General features: G+C 35.1%; 1 protein-coding gene across 2 annotated transcripts in view; it reads right to left on the reverse strand.

The window, feature by feature from the left end:
• The window catches only part of LOC142976408 (vesicular acetylcholine transporter-like), an 87,176-nt gene extending 79,851 nt beyond the window's left edge, over positions 1-7,325 (reverse strand). For both annotated transcript variants that reach the window (XM_076119742.1, XM_076119741.1), the window contains exons 1-2: positions 7,265-7,325; positions 4,145-4,447 (exon numbers count right to left, since the gene is read on the reverse strand). The gene's annotated coding sequence lies outside the window, so the exon portion shown is untranslated. The remainder of the gene's footprint in view (positions 1-4,144; positions 4,448-7,264) is intronic.
• Positions 7,326-18,228: the final 10,903 nt, after the last annotated feature.

Below are 18,228 nucleotides of genomic sequence, written 5' to 3' on the forward strand. Positions count from 1 at the left end.
ACACTATTATAAGTGTCGGTTTTATCATGGTCATAATTTACATTTTTTTAAGATCTCTTCACGTACTTTCTTCATTTTTTTAAACTTTGACCTCAAAAACTATTGCTTGATCAAAAAATATGGACCTAAGTGTAAAAATTATGTTTGGAGCTAATTCAATTTGCAATAAATTATTCCATATAACATTTATTCTACATAATAATATTTGCATTTAACCAATTCTTGCAATACTTAATTTCATAGAAAACCCTGCAGCAATCCCGAAAGACACAAAGGTCTTAACACACTGTATAATTAATAGCCACCTACAACTGTAGTTTACGAGCAATAACTCAACATTTGTTATTCAGACCCTTGCTAACGAGTCCTTCGGGATTGCACGGGCATATAACAGGGACCTTACTTTATTGTTTATTCATTTAAATGTACTTTCAAACGCGTTTACCTTTATGAAAGTAGAATATGACCAAATAACACTCCATACGTACATACAAACAAACATACACACATACATAAATACATATGTACATAATATCACGCCTTTTTCCCATAGAGGTAGGCAGAGACCAAAGAACGCCACTCGGTACAATCCTTACAAACTTTCCTTGCCTCATTCACATCCATATGTCTTCCCCTATAGGACGGCCGATTACGAGTACTACGCAAGTAGCAAGATTTGCCTTGACTGCCTCTGTGGCGTAGTTGGTAGTATATCCGACTGCTGAGGTACTGCAGGCCTTGCAAATGCTATGGGTTTTTCTAATTTAATTTGTAATGTTCCTCAATAGTATCCTTGAGTTTGATATATGAAACTGTCATCTATTCTAATACTAATACTATAAAGCTGAAGAGTTTGTTTGTTTGTTTGAACGCGCTAATCTCAGGAACTACGGGTCCGATTTGAAAAATTCTTTCAGTGTTAGATAGCCCATTTATCCAGGAAGGCTTTGTTTTATATAACTTTACGCTACGGCCATTAGGAGCTGAGTAGCAACGAAAAATGTTACAAATACGGGGAAAATTCTCTCTTATGTGACGCAAACGAACTTGCGCGGGTCAGCTAGTTGTTAATATAACATGGGTGCATCTCATACACATTCAAGTATAAAAGGCGTCGTAATAATAAAAAAACTGTTATAATATTTGAAACTTATTTCCATCATATATAGATCGGTCGAAAAGTAGAAGTTCTTCATCCACTATTTTCGTTATTAATAATAATGTAATACCTATTATTTTCCACATAGTTCTACAACTGTTCATAACATTTTCTATACTTTGATAGGGGAAGAAAAACGCTCTATAATAGTCATAATTTGTATAATTAAGTATAATGTCCCGACAATTTGGACAGAGTTGGAAGGTTGTTGTCAAAATGGTTGTTACTACCACGCAATTAGACTACCACGATGATAACAGTGGGTTGGATGACAAATTCGGGTACTGTTACATTATAAGAAGGACTTTATAAGAATAGATTTTGTTTTAAAAGACTAGACTTTAGACATAAACCTTTAGAAGGGAGAGGGGTCCAGAGATCTCAATATTTGACTTAAATGAGTAAGGGATTTAATTTTCTCGGTTTCGGATTACTTTATTTTCCGAGCTTTAATTCTCTATAACATAGAATCTTCCCAATGTTACTGCCTGATCATTTATCGCAACAATAAAAAAAAATCTGATGAAAATATTGTGACTAATTTATGTTCGATATACGGAGTCTTTGGCACAACAAGAATCTCAATTCCTACTAATTTATCATTTTTAGGACAAAAAGAAACAAGTTATCAGGATGATATACTTCACTCTAAAAAAGAATGACACAGCGTAAAATTCCGACTATCCAAAACGTATTTCGAAAAAGAGCCACATATTTGTGCCGCAGAATTCCAAACAGCGGCCAACATTTCGCAACTAGCAAGTACACAGATATTCCCGGTCACGGCGAGTAACCCCTCTCGCAGTCACCCCCGACATCCCCTAGTACCTGCACCAGCAAGACGCGGTAATTGATACAATTAGTGCCCGAGGGTGCCGGGGAGCCTTGTGGCGGGACGCAAATATTCATGCTGGTCGCCGAGGTTCGGATAAAATAGAGGTTTTAGACATTCGAATAAAGCTAAGGGTTTTTCTATCCGGTGTGGGTAGTCTCAGTGAATGGATGGATTCTTAAATAAAAACTTATCGGTGTTAAGATTTTTAGTAAACTATAATTGAAAGATTGTGACGAAAGATTTCGCGACAAGATGCAAAGTCCCCAACTTACTAGCACGCACTTGATCAGCGTTGTTGCCTGATTTTACTGTCTTCTGATGTTATTTCCAATTATTAAAATTTCTATGCCAGCCTGTCATTAAAGCACTACAAGCTTCTTGGTAGATTAATCAAGAAGTTTTCTTCCTACCGTTACCTATACATTTTCTCGAAAATAGTCAGGATATCAAAACAGTTTTGATTTTTGATCTCTATAAACTAGGTACTTCAGTCTTGGAACCTAAAAAATATCAGCTCACTTGATTGACACTTTCATTTTCACATTTTGCAAAATATTTATTTTACTTAATTTTCGCATCAATACGCATCACCGAATCAACCGCAGCAAACAAACGCAATTAGCTTCTAACATTTAATCAGAGCGGTTGTAAGAAGTAATTATGTAAGGATCGGCCGCGCTTGATCGCCGCCCGGTGATTGAGATCGACGGACTAATTGGATCGCTCCGGGAACCCATCTGGTTGGACCTTCAATTGGTTTAATTTGTCTTGTAAAAACTTTATAAGATAATTTCAATATAAGATTTTAAATTGAATGTGAAATAATGGCAGTGTTCGGGCCAGAGCTGAGTTTGATTCCATAAAAAATAGGTAAGTATTACAGTTATTTTTAATACTAGCTGGACCTTGTTATCTTCTGGACATTGTTAAGCTCTCTTTTATAATAAATGTATCGTTTTCAAAAAAAAAAGTAGCTACCTACCCCATGATAGTACTGAAAAATATCTTTATAGCTCTTTTTAAAACTAGGTGAACCTTGTATTCTTCTGGACATTGTAAAGCTCTCCACAATTTAAAATATACGCTTTCTAAAAAAGGAAAAGTAGCTATCTACTTCATAATATTATAGAAAAAGGGATCTTGTACGCGGATAATATTAGATTTAAGGTGCCTCTTTAAGGTAATCCATTTAGTCACAATAGGAATGATAAGTAGTTATTATTATGTACAAGTCACGAAAGCATGAAAACCTGTATTCATCACCTAGCTTCTCAAAAAATATTCTAGATTTTGTGCTAAGATAAGACAAGTAATCAGTATCCAATTACTATAAAGCCTTAACGTGTCTATTTTATCTTTTCCTCTTACAAGAGAAATTACAACCGATTGCTATCACAACGACGGTTGCTCCTTTATTTGCATTACGTCACCCACCCCCAATTTACTTTATACTACCCCAAATATTTGCTTATCGTTAACTCCAAAACCATATATATTCTCATATAAATAAGGTTGATATTCGCATATTTTTTGGCTCCAATGTTTGTTCAAACTCCCTCCGCGAAGTCTTAATATTGTAAATAATAAAGGCATTGTTTTTTTTGGTTGTTGCTTTGTTTGGCCAATGTTGGTCCGTGTTGGGGTCGTATCGTGATACGCGGTACAATGCGACTCATCCTGTCTAAGTACCTTGTTTAGATGACAGTTTTATGGGACTTTAAAAGACATTTAAGTTATAATGTAGAATGTTTTGAATAAATTATATTCCGGAGCAAATCAGAGGTATATTAAAACCGGTTCTTCGTTAAATTATTTAAATGTTATCGTAATGTTGTAATGTTTGAAAATATTCAATTTAAATATCAGATATTTAATTTAAAGTTCTCATAGAAATTGTAAGGCCTACCTCTGAAAAACAATCACAAAACATCGTCATAACAGAGTGGAACTCTCAAACGTAACTCAAACTCATCATTGCTCAAATATTATTAGAGAACCACAATGGAAGTATGTAAGCACTTTAAACTTAAGTTATTCTACCAAAACCATATGAAGAAGAAAGAGAGAGAAGATTAGCTTAAGAACTAGCTTTTCATTTCACAAGCTTACGTTTAAGAATTCGACTCCGTATCGTGGTAGTTGGTACTGACCTGTATCTCTGAGCTGCAGCGAGCCGACCTTGTTGGAGAGGTAGCCCCGGATGGAGCTGGCGACCCTCGCTGGCGAGGCGGCTGCGGCACTCCCCCGCAGCGCGCCACCCAGCCGCCCTAACAGCGCGCCCCCTTCCGCCTCCACGATCGACACTTACTAACCCCTATTACAAAATAACCCCCTAAACACTCCTAGTACTAAGTCTAATTTTTAAATGTATATCGCGTGTTTGATAGTTTAAGTTATTCAGTGCTTTATTTGATATGTATGAGTTGTGGGCTCAGTTCTCCATGGTGTGTGCTCTGAAACAAATAAATTGATCGTTAGGAATGCTATTTTTGTTGTGAAGTTATTTTAATTTATGGTAAACTGTTATTAATGGAGTTACAGTGTGAAATGGTCACGTGACGTGTTAATTATGGTAAATCTGTGAACGGTTCATGAACACATGCATACAATCACGCTTAGAGGTTTCAGCCTAGTTCTTAACGTCTTTAAAAAGCGGTTAAATATTCTTATAGCCAATTAACTGTGGTCGCCTCTGCTAATGCACAAACTGCCTATCCCTATTTCTACCACATCAAGCGTTATTATTATTAATTTTAGAAAAAACCCTCAACCATCCAAAACATAAGTGTATTAATATACAAACAGTTATTTCTACTTATAATATTAGTGTCGATCTTTGAACACACACGTACAATCACGCTTAAACACAAAACCAACGTAGTTCTAAGCTATATAAGAATGAGGTTTAGTATTTGTTATGTAATAATATAAGTGATGGATCTAGCACTGCTTTTTCCTTATTATTTACGTTTTTCTATAGCAGTGCATATTTATAATTTCTACATTTTGGACCACAGTTAATTGACACCAAATCTGAATTATTAATGAACAAAACGCGTGAAAATCCGTATCCGACTGAAACAATTGATGATTTTATTTTTTTATATTATTTTTTTACTGGTGATAGCTATATTTCTATGTACTCACAGCCTTAATAGCAACAAAGGTCATGAGCAAAAAATCAAATTCCCTAATCTCAAGATGAGAGTCTGAGCGGATGTGTGGTACCGGAAGCCGCCACTCAACCAACCTCCGGCGGCCATCTTGTGGCCGGAAACAGACGCGGTTTACGACTTCCGCCCGCTTTGTGACGCGAAAACGTAACTTTTGTGAATTATATATTAGAGCTTTTGTTTGAATAAAAGAACGATTTGTGGCTGAAAGTTAAAAAGGGGGTGGTTTAAAAAGCCCCCTTTAAAAGTGATTTCTATTTTTTATTTAATATTTTTACGGATTGATTGTCTCTGTGGCCTGGAAATAGTGTATAGAAACGTTGATATATTCTGTGTTAATCTCGAAATCGATTTTCGGTCGGAAAAGTATTAATTTCCTAATTTGTATGAAATTATTTCAGGTCCAGAGTTTGGTATCATAGCTCGCGCGTAAGAATGCTCGTCCCCTATTAAATTATTTCCCCTATTTTCGGCACTGACATTATTTATTATAATTCATGCAATCCTTCGTACACGCTCGGGTAAAGTAGACGTACAAACGTAGGCGAAAAAATACCATTGAAAATTCTTTAAAAACTGTATTTCTATACATTTTTTCCGTATTGAATATTGTATCGTTATCTTCGCGTTGTCCGTCGGCAACATTCAAATGACAAGAGCTACGGGCCGACGGCTATGTCACGTAGACGTACTACGGCGCGTAGCAATGTTCTACGAGATCTACATTAACATCATTAAGTCTACACCGAAGTCAGTAAATAATAATTAATGAAAAGAAATTGTATTTTATTTTGCAAATAAATATTTTTTTATAGATTTATACAAACTGTTAAAACATTTTGTGCCAAAGATGTTCAGTTTCGCTCAGCAATTTTAAGTTGACATATTTGATCAAACAATACGACCCCTTATATTTTTGAGTTATTCTTTTTCTGTAAGGTATTACTGTAAACTTTTGTGGTTAATTTTAAATCCTTTTAAATATTATTATAATTTATTAGTTTTATAACAGGAACCCTAAAACCCTTCCCTTCACAAGCCTTATTATTTTATCTTCAAATTAACAACAGTTGTTCGTTTCACACCAAATATGACAATCATAAATCAAAAGTACAAGACACACTCAAAACACTCGAATGTTGATCAAACAGATTATTCTCCCCTCTGAGAGTCGAACCCACGACCCTCACCGTTACAAATTAATAATTACTCGTTCAACCGATTTCTAAATGTTATTAGAGAAACAGGGCACGTACGAACAATTTTGTACAAATCTTGCTTCATAATAATCTTTAAAAAAATGCTTAAATCTTAGGTAATTTTTCCAAGAGCTTTTTTAATAGAGTTCTTAATATACAAGCGGCACGTCCTGGTTTTGGTCGAGTTTTGCAAATTTACTAGCATTTTTTAGATAATATACCCTTATAGCTTCAGTGGATATACCCTTATAGCTACAATAGAATATCCGATTAAATACATTTGAAAATATAAATGTCCTATTCAAACTGACCCCGTGACTACCTCTTACATTAAATAAATTGTCTCTAAACAAATGGGAATAGTTAATTAAATACTGCCTTTATATCCTCTCATTTTGGGAGAAGACACTTGCCCAGCAGTGGGACAGTACTAATTGTATGTACCATTAGACTGGCTAAATGTAAGCCTAAGATTTTCCGTCGGCTCCGACACTGTAAAAGGCTATAAAAAATACCAAAAAATTACGTCACAAGCTTCAATTTGTCATAGAACCTTACCGACCTTCAGTCAGCTACGATACCCTACCTACTCACCCATGCATACGTCACGCACACAGACACAGCGCGACTATCATTACGTAACTATTATATAACACATTGACAAAAAAACTATTTAACAAACGCACACATACACACCTACACACACTAACACACTCTATAAATATACACTTGACAAATCGAAATTCAAAAAATCGATAACGACCGTTTCTTTAAAAAAATTACACAGAAAACTGGCACTAAATAAAAATGACACTACAATATTGCCGCGGTATTAAAAATAAAATCTAGTAAAACAAAATGGTGGAATTTGTAGAATTATAGAAAATTTTATATTGACCTTTTGTCTGAGTTGGCGGTTACTCGCACACCTGGGAACACCTCGCCCGGACTGCTAAAGCTCGCCAGTGAGCTGAAAAGGCTCTCGAGGCATGCGCAGAACCGCAGCCTCCCATTGGCTGCTGTATCGGCGTGACGTCACACCACCCCGTCCAATGGGGTGGCTCTGAAATTTTCACGTAGGTACAGATCGCTCGATGAGTAAAAATAGGTTGTGACGGTCGATGGAGCGAGGTGCTATCAAACATTCATCTGGTTTATTTGAGACTACTACTTTATATGCTCATGTAAATCGTCGCCAATTATTTCTGGGACACTTTATGACTGTTAGACCAATCATGTCTTTATTCTTATGAATAAATTGAAGCATAACATTCTTATACATACTATCACGCTTTTTTCCCATAGAACTAGGTAGAGACCAAAGAACGCCACTTGCTACGATACTTACTTCCCTTGTCTCATTAATATCCATACATCTTGTCATCGTCATCTTATGCAGTATTTTTTTCTCGTAAGTTTGATTCTCTGAAATTATAGGTTTCTATTAATATAAAATGCGATAGAAAGGTACATATAATAAGTCTTACCAGAGTTGTTTACTGCGAACAACACAATAAATTAGAAGAAAATATAAATATATTTGAAGCATAAATCATTATGGAATATTGCAGTTTTAATCCGTTGTATTGGCAAAATTTAGGCTTCTAAGAGTTCTACAGGAAAATCCCATTAACATCTGCTAACAGGAATGCACTCTAAATTAAGCCTAACAGTCAACTAGCGCGCTTTTCACGTTTGAAATAATGTCTCGTTGTGTTTAGCGGGTAGTGTATTTGACTTAATAATGGTGTTCTAGTTCAGTTTAATTAACGACTGTGAGTCACAAACTGTCTAATATCTAAATGAGTGACGTGTAGCTCGATTCTCTACTACTATCGATTACCGACAACCGACCTGTCATGTAGAAATGTAAAAAAATCTGATCAGCGCCTCTGACGGGTGTCGTAGGTAATATCAAAATTAAATATCAAAATTTCGATACTCGACAGTACCGGCTGTACAGAATCGCGCTACTGTTTGTGGTACGTCGGTTTGTTATAAAACTAGCTGACCCCCCCGTGGTTTAGCAGGCGTTCAAAGTTTTATTCCCTTCTTCAAACGCTTAGGGGCTGTATTTAAAAAAAGCCAAGTGCGAGTCGGATTTAGGAACAAAGGGTTCAAGTACCAAAAAAGATGGGGTAAAAATTTTTATCAGCGCCATTACATTACATTTTAAATGTCAAACTTTCGGTACTCGGCAGTACCGACTGTTGAGAATCGCGCTACACTGTTTTTAGCCCAACCCGCATTTCTTTCTACACGATATCTCAGTACTAATCCTCAATATTTCTTTCTTGTAAGAAAAAGCCTTAAAAATCCATCTTTCTGTAAGATAAGCAGCTGTAGGTATTCAGGAGATGCGTCGCGTCTTATCACTGGAGGGATGTAAATCAGGCTCCGGTACTAAAACCTCCCACGCACTTGAAACATTTGTTTGTAAGGCCTTGTCTTAGCATTTTTGATATATGTATTTCTTGTATTCTTTTTAGTATAGTTTATCTCGACAATAATTCAAGATTGAAGGGATTTACACTTCTTATTTTTAGGTTCAGTCCTCGCTATTTTGTCTGTTTCTGTGTTCCACTGCTGAGCAAGGCTTCTCTTGGATTTGTGTTCTAGTTGAGTTCTTGCGTCCGGCCATCCATCCTATCCTATCATATGAACGCGTCCAGGTCATCACGCCATCCATTACTTTTATTAATGGTTAATTCTAGGTAAAGGTTTATGTGTCAAAGATGTAAAGGATATTTTGCAGGGCGGGCAGCTAGTATTCGTCAAAATATAAAGAAATCTCTTCAAATCAGTATTCTCCGCGACATTTCCTCCGCTGTTACAGATTGCTCTAGAATCAATAAATCTAGGCAACACGGAATATTTATGGAAACGTTTGAGATGTAAATATACCTCAGAGATATTGAAGCGACGGCGCAGAGCTCATACAACTTCATACAACTTCATACAAATAGATTGAACTGTGTTGGACGGATATTGAATGTGCTTGATTGAATTCTGACTAGATTTTAAAGAGAATAAGTATGTGAAAGTTATACTCATGTGAATGTGTTTGATTACAGTTTTAAGGTAATTTAAAGTATATTAATACGGTATAAACGCAGTCATTGTTGCAAGAGGATGATTATAAAAGGAGACTACTTTGAATCAAATGTTTAGTTACAAATACATTTAAACCAATTAGGGGTATAAGAACCATGTATGTAGGTAATTGACAAACTTTTAACTAACTATCTAATGACACACTTAATTACCCTTATTACTAATTATTGTCTAAATTAAAATTTTTGTTTCATAATTAGTTTTAAAATATTTTTATACATGTAAAAAAACAAAATAGAACATAACCAGAATTTTGAACAAAATTTAATACCAATCAATAGAAAAACTAATATATTTAGCAGAAAACTGCTCAAATAACAAATATATTAATTAATTAGCAATCGCCCCCAAAACACAGTTTAAACCTAATTGGTATCTATAGCCCAGAAATAACTGGTCATCTCAGTGCAGCAGTACTATAAATACTGTTCGGTCGATGGCATCGCGCACGCGCTGTGACGTCACCTCTCTATCACATACATACATACATACATACAAACATACATAGTGTCTATGTATGGAGTGATAACAATCATTATATCATGAAATATATTGATGGGTTAAATGGAAAGTTCGTGAGTAATGGTTGAAGATTTGGTTTGTTGGTAGTTAAATATGTATGGGAATTACTCTTGATTTGTAATTTTGTACAATAATATAGTTTGATTTGTGTGTTATAAATATATTTTTTAAGGTTCTTGGAATAATAGAATATCATTGGACAATTCACAAAACTAAGCAGAGCTTGTACTATGGTATAACCAGATAACTGATAAACATATTTATTTATTATATATAGAACTAGCTGACCCGCGCAACTTCGCTTGCGTCACATAAGAGAGAATGGGTCAGAATTTTCCATGTTTTTGTAACACTTTTTACTGTTAGGTACTCTGCTCCTATTGGTCGTAGCGTGATGATATAAAATATGCTTTTTTTTCACGAAAAATATTCTCAAAATTATTTATATCTCTTAGTATAACGAAGTCGCGCTAAGGCATATCCGCCATTAAAACAGTTGCCATGGCAACGGAATTTTGTTAATTCAATGTCATTATAATATTGATATTTCGCGACTTCGTTTAATTTTCTGAATTTTCCCGGGAAATGCGTCATTTTCCCGGGGTAAAAAGTAGCCTATGTCCTTTCTCGGGTATCAAAATATCTCCATACTAAATTTCATGCAAATTGGTTCAGTAGTTTAGACGTGATTGAGTAGCAGACAGACAGACAGACAGAGTTACTTTCGCATTTATAATATTAGTATGGATGAACTACCAGGCTCAGAACAAATACTCGTGCCATCACACAAATATTTTTCCGGGTGGCTATTTTTGAATTATATGTTAAACACCGAATTTTATTTGATTTTTACTCTTTAAGAAGCATGAAAGTTTTCACAATATTTTCGCAACTAAATGCCTTTTAAACACTTTTGTATGGTATAATATGTAATCAAACTCCCGATATTCTAAAATATAACAACTCGATACTGTAATTGGCTCTATAATGTCCTCCGGGACGATTTTCTTCCACAGCGGCCAGTTTGATTAAAACCAGCCAACTATGCAGGACTTTGTTTATAGTGTCCAAGTGTGTGCACAATACACAGGTAGACTGGTTTGATGTTTAGCCGCAATTGAGAAAAATAAAAATAGCTTTTTAAGAAATTAGGTATGTGGGTGTTTCAAAAAGTCTAATTTAAACTAATTATACTCAAACAACGCTCAAGAGACTATGTCAGACTCAAAATGGTGACAAATGTAATAAACAACTCCATTTACTAAAAGTTGTATATAAATTAAGATTCATGTAAATTGTTCTGATGTAACATTATACCTTTCTTAGAATTAGGGACAAGGTCACCACCTGACCTTTCAAAGGTCATCAAGAGGACCCTTAAACTTAAGTTTGTGTGGGTCTTTTCGGGATTTTTAATTAATATAAAATCATTTTATGAGATTGGTCATTTCAGTTTTGTTTGCGAAAAAAAATTGTTTAATAGCGTGTTTTGACAACATTTCTACTTGCACTAGATATTGAGCAATGAATTAGCTCGCCTCAATAGGTTATCAGTATATATTATTTCAGTTTCAGCGATACATAACACGCTGATTTAAAAAAGGAACACGTTCAACTATCTACAATCGACAATTTATAGCAAATATTCTAATGGTACGATTTTCTACAGTCGGCACGATCGAATATCGAAAATTATACATTTGAAATGTAAGTACTTCAGATCGATCAGATTTTCATACAAAATTAAATAGGCGATACTGTACTCCTACTAAATATATATACAAGTACTTTTAAATGTCATACACTCTCTGCCTGATAATGCCGAAAGTAGAAAATCGCAAATCAGTTTTCGACCATCATAACGTTTGTAAAATCACACGCAACACAAAACACTCGTAATTACCCCATTTATACCTAAAAAAAGTACTGCAAAATCCCGCTTACAGTTAAAAAATAAAACTGTTTCTGCATAAAACGTTATTTTTTCATTCACACTCACAAAAGCGTTTTATTTAAACAGAACATTACCGCTGCGAATAGCCTTTTACATATTCAGAGAGTACTTCTGCTGAAACAAAGACTGTGAATAAGGTTCTATTTGCTATGTGTGTAGTGTGAATGGAGATGGTGTGTGGCCTTTTTGTAGGAGGACAGTCCTGAGTTCTTGTTATAGGATTTTGAGCCTTAAAGTGAATTAATTTGAAGTATGACTGGTCTACTGCAAGGTTTTTGCTTGGAATGGGGAAAAAATTGGGCTTTAACCAAGTTCACCAAGACAGTCAAACGTCGTTTGAAAACTTTGCATTTCCCCAAAAACTGGTGTGCAAAGTTTCCTCACGATGCTTTCCTTCACTATGGCGTGATAAAACGCTTAAGGACACTGCACCGCTACTATAAGGCGCACTTTGTCTTGGCTTCGATTCCTACACAAAACAAATATTGGTGTGCGCAAATAGTTGTTATGAATCTGGTTACATGTTACTAGCTAACCCGCGCAACTTCGCTTGCGTCACATAAGAGAGAATGGGTCATAATTTTCCCCGTTTTTGTACTGCTTTCACTGGCACTCTGTTCCTATTAGTCATAGCATAATGTTATATAGCCTATAGCCATCCTCAATACAAATAGGCTATCCAAAACATAAATATTTTTTCAATTCGCAATAGCGATTCTTGAGATTAGCGCGTTGAGTTTTGTAAGTAATTTCTGTCACTGATTAAGACAGCGACAATTATTTGAAAAACAACCACTACTTTTATTATTAAAACTTAAAAAATCCACTCAAAACCATACAAACCTGAGTATAATAAAACAATATCAATGCAGTACAATGAATGCGCTTCAATAATGACATTAGCATACAGACAGATATCCTCTCCCCTGGGAATATAAACGTGTAGAGCGAGACGAAGCTATTATTGTTGTTGTTGGTGTCTCGCTCTTGAAACATTTATCACCCTCTTGTTATACAGAATAAAGAGTAACATGTGATAACTTGCTTCTTTAGAGACACATATTTAGGAGTCTGCTTTGACACGTTCATTAAAACCAGCTAACTATAGTCGGGACTTTACAAACGTGCGAACTATGACGTAATAAAATTAAAAGAATAAAATGAATGTGACAATGTTTAAGTGCGAGCGAGAGACTCCGATAAAATGACATGAGTTTGTTCGCACGTTTGAAATTGCCCAACTATAGTTATTAATTATCACTTGTTCCAACGGTAAAAGAAAACATCGTGATGCAATCTTGCAGACCTGAGAGTTCTTTAGAGCAGTTCTTGAAGGTATGCAAAGTCCCCAATCCGCATTTGGCCAGAATGGTGGACTCAAGGCCTAATCGCTCCCTCATTACGGGAGGAGACCTTTGTCCAGCAGTGAGGCATAAATGGGTAAGATTTATTTTTATTAACTGTTGAGGAATTGGTTGTTAATGTCCAAGTGTGTGCACAATACACAGGTACACTCTCTATTCCATCAATCTCGTAGTCCGGTGAGACGGATAACCGACACGACCGACCATATCAGACGTGCGAGTGACGTTAACCTGCTATTCGATTAATGAAGGTCGTTGACCCAAACTTACTTTTAGGCAATCATTAACTATTACTAGACAGTAAAACTCTTTTTTGGCCCTCGCCGGGATGCTAACCCGGGACCACTAGGCAGCCACAAAAGCTGTTTTCTAACTAGTGTCTGGAAGACACTTCTGAAATCTAATTTAATTCTACACTATACCCTCAAAAAAACAACTTTACATAAATCAAAACCCTGAACCTTTTTCAGTCACTCTCACTAGTAAACAGCATGTGACAGTAGGAGGCCCTTATCCCAGCCCTTCGGAGGACCTTCGTCATTACACTAACGAACGACGGTTACTTCTGACAAAAAAACCTTTGTTTTACATAACCAAGAGAAATATATTCTGAAGGATTTGTATTTTTCTTGTGTGAAAAATAGACCAAAAGAGAAAATTTATTTTATTTTAACAATTTTCTCGCAATTTGTAGGTTAAATTGTTTTGTTTCTTCTCTTACCTAGATTTCCCCATTGGCCTATTTAAGAGAAAAATACTTTTTAAGAGTAATTATATAGAAGCTCCTAGAATCTTAACTTGCATTGACTCTGATTGAAAATATATTTCGAAGCACGTTTTGCCACCAAATTCTAACATAAAAAATACGAAAGTTTTGTTACTCTTTCACGAAATAAACTACGGGAATTTTTTTTTATAAAATTGTTACTCTGATAGCTTCGAACCTGGATTAACACATAGGATACTTTTTACCCCTTGAGAAGTTTTTACGCGAACTAAATCGCGAGCAGAAGCTAGTATCTCATAAAGAATTCAATAGGTCGGTATTTTATAAAGACCACCACCTACTCAATATCAAATACTCGTATCATTTTTCAAATTTTTGATTGAGCTTGATAAAAAATGTTCTTAATTTTCCCCAATCACTTAAACAAAAATGCCAAAAGAAATACTTCAGGCACACAATTTATCTTAAGCCTCCATCAAGCAAAAACTGATTAGTGGCGCACAAAACCACAACTCCGACGAGAATTTTCTACTAAAATACTACTTGTAATCCTTTTTTCTTTCGTTCAAGATGTTAGAAAATTTCCTTATAAAACAACCATTTAAAATTCCTACCCTATATAAAAAGCTATAAGATTCAAAATGCAACGGAACAAATATAAGTCCAGCTCCTTCACAAAAACTTATAGCAACATCTTAATTTACTTTCTACATTTGAAATTGAACCTTATTTTTTGTAAGTTAAGGTTGTGATTTCTTTTGCAAATAGCTCCCAAAAGATTATAAGGACTTCCTTCTTATGAAGAGTAGGTCTTAGACAGAATGTTAGAGTTTTTCTCGCGAATAGAATTTTGTATGAAGCTCTTATTGAAGTTGTTTCACTTTGAAGGCTTTAAGTCTGAAACACTTGATTTATATATCTAGAAGATAGTGCCAGATTTAGTTTCTGTTAAAAGATTTACCTAAAATTTCCAGTTAAATGTAATCTATGTTTTGCTGCGATCTACTGCTTCCGTAGCGCAGTGGTTAAGGTAAGCATGCCGCTACCATTGCGTCGGGAGGTCGTGGTGTCGATTCCCACACAGAACAATAAATTTGTGTGATCCACAAATAATAATTGTTTCGGGTCTGATTGTACTTTTAATTCTTTTTAAATGAAATTACCTAATCACAAGCAGATTTACCTATTGCTTAAATGGGAATTTATAAAGTGATACTGTACTCGTATAATGTATTTTTTAGTTGTTGAAATAAAGATTAATATTTTTTGTTACTTTTTGTCTGTTGTATGTATGTTTGTAAAAGTCCCCGCGACACAAGAGCAGTTATTAGTGCGGAAGTAGTCTTACTAAAAAAAGAAAGAGTTAGAAAATTTGTTGATAACTAGTCGGTCGTGTCAGTAATAAGAAATCGTCACTCTAGTGCTAAATAGCCAAACAGCGATATATAATATTTATAAGTACTCCAAGCTTAAGCAAGACTTTTTCTTTTGATCTATTCGTATACTCTTTTTTATTCTACTGGGAAGCAACCTTTTAAGTTGTAAAGATGAGCGTTATTTTCCTAGCAATTAATAATGCATAAAGCTTTCTTGTTTAATATCTCTGGAATTTTCCTTTGTACGCGATGAATAGAACGATGCTACGATGCTGCGATGCAAGGAAAAAGGAACTGGAGCAATTAATTAGATGCTTCTAGAAAATGTTTGCTGTTTATTAAGAGCAAACTTTTTGTAGGAAAGCATTTGCCGACGCCTTTGAGAAAATATTCTTTTGATTCTTATTTATTTATAGATTGAATGAATTGACTGCCTCCGTGGCGCTCTGTGGGTTAGCGCGGGAGTTTGTGGGTTTGATTCCCATACCAAACAATTTATTTGTGGGATCCACAAATATTTGTTTCGGGTCTTGTTATACTTTGTGTCCGTTGTTGTAAAAGACGGCGCTACACAAAAGTCATTCTTAGAGCGGGAGATGTCTTTTTAAAAAGAATAAGAAAGAAATGATTATTTTATTTCGTAGTCTTAATGCCAAGGGCATTTTCTGCCTGCCTACCCTGGAATTGTGCAGAATTTTGAAAGTGTTTAAAAAAGGAAGGAGAGTAACTTGAGAAAGAGTATACAAATAAATTTTATTTAAGTTTTTTAAGAATATTTAAAAAAATGCGTTATATTTGTAGACCAACGAATCTATAAAACAAATTATTTATTTGATCTAAACGTAGAGATGTTAATGACGTCTGTAAAAATCCCACGTTTTCGTTTGGTAGTAGGAGTCGTATTTTCTATTCCCACGCCCAACAAATAGTTATTTTAGATCTGGTTGTAATTTGAGTCCGTTATTTGTATGTTTGTCACTATAAATAAGATTTATTCTTAGCACGGAATAGTCTTTTTATGACAGAATATTCCAAATATTTAATTTTACATGAAACTAAAGTGTAGCATTATTATAACCAAACTAGCTAAATCGCGCAACTTCGCTTGCGTCACATAAGGGTCAAAATTTTCCCGTTTTTGTAACATTTTTTACTGGTACTCTGCTCCTATTGTTCGTAGCGTGATGATCGCTAAATGATAAATGGGCTATCCAACACTGAAAAAATTTCTTAAATCGGACTAGTAGTTCCTGAGATTAGCGCGTTCAAACAAACAAACAAACGAACTCATCAGCTTTATATTATTGGTATAGATGACTTTTTATCAGTAGTGTCTTTAAGATTTAAGTTTCCAGAAATCTTTTACGTGAAACTAAAACTTTATTTAGCCGAATGCCTTACTTGTGTAAAACGTTGCTGCAATATAAAATAAGGCAGTATTCGACCTTGGCAAGGTTGGCCATACGCCAAGCCCGGCCCACCGGCTCTTATGAAATAATCATATTTCAATCTCAACGCCTAATGTTCTCTTGCTGCTAACTTTGTGATTGGTTGAATACGGGTATCGTTTAGAGGCTGCAGTAACATATACATACATACAAATATACATAAAAAAGCGTCTTTTTCTCATAGAGGTAGGCAGAGACCACAGAACACCACTTGATACGATCCTTACAAAACTTCCTTTGCTGCATTCGCTAAAAGGTTCATATTATTATAATAGTAACATTTGTTATAATATATGATATAAGGTTATTTTATGTGTCTACATGGGATAAAAGAAATGGGCCAATTTCCATAAAAAACAGTAATTTCTAAACGAACAATTTTTTTAGAATGTATAGTCTCTAATTAATTCAACGATTAGTGTCGTAATCAACCCTATTGTAGCGTAACGTAACGCGTGTATATTTTACTTATTGACGGTTATCACAGTAACAGTTCCTTACATTTTCACAAAAATACTTAATATAATAGACACAAACTACAATCAGCCTAAAAACAATTAAGTATTAAAAGAAATGAATCACTGCGTTAGGAACCACTCGCAACGCAGTGATAGCACACTAACCACTATGCCCCGGAAACCGACTCCCGCATAGTGTACCCTCATTTACTTAGTATTTCCGTTTATAAAACCCTATTTCAAATGTTGGCGACACATCCGGGAGTCAGAACGATAGCAATTTAACTACGTGTCCGGATTACGCGGGATTATCGCGACGTCACCGGGGAGTCCCGGGGAGTCCCGTGATTTACCGCCGCGGCGCACCCCTAGTGCCCGGGATTGTGGACTCGCATAAATCACGGCAAATCTTCATGTTTTATAACTGATCTCAACGTGCTGATATAAATTATGATAATATTTCTGGATTTTAGACGTCTTTCAACGGTTTGTGTTTCTGGATACAACTTACGTTCCGGTATTCAGCCATTAAAGTAGGTTTCAATGTTAGTACCTTCCACGCAACGTTGATAAAATTTTGCACACGGCAGTCTATAAACAGAATTACCACATAATAATCTAATTTTGGGACAAAACACAACGACAATAAATTATTCGATTACAAGATGACTAACATATCCACTTTTGAATCAAAACCACAGCGGCAATTATTATTCGATTATAAGAGGGGATTATGACTCCCCCTTAGGTCACTACTGTTTTTTTACAGAATGAAATATACATTTTCGTTCTTTTCTCAGATACGGTATATCAACCGCTCTAAAATATATGCGATACCTATAAAAACCTATTATTTTGTGTGGGTTATTTAAAATAACACTTTTAAAACAATAATATGA

The sequence above is a fragment of the Anticarsia gemmatalis genome, chromosome 11 (genome assembly GCF_050436995.1).
Source record: "Anticarsia gemmatalis isolate Benzon Research Colony breed Stoneville strain chromosome 11, ilAntGemm2 primary, whole genome shotgun sequence".
In the NCBI taxonomy this organism is placed as follows: Eukaryota; Metazoa; Arthropoda; class Insecta; order Lepidoptera; family Erebidae; genus Anticarsia; species Anticarsia gemmatalis.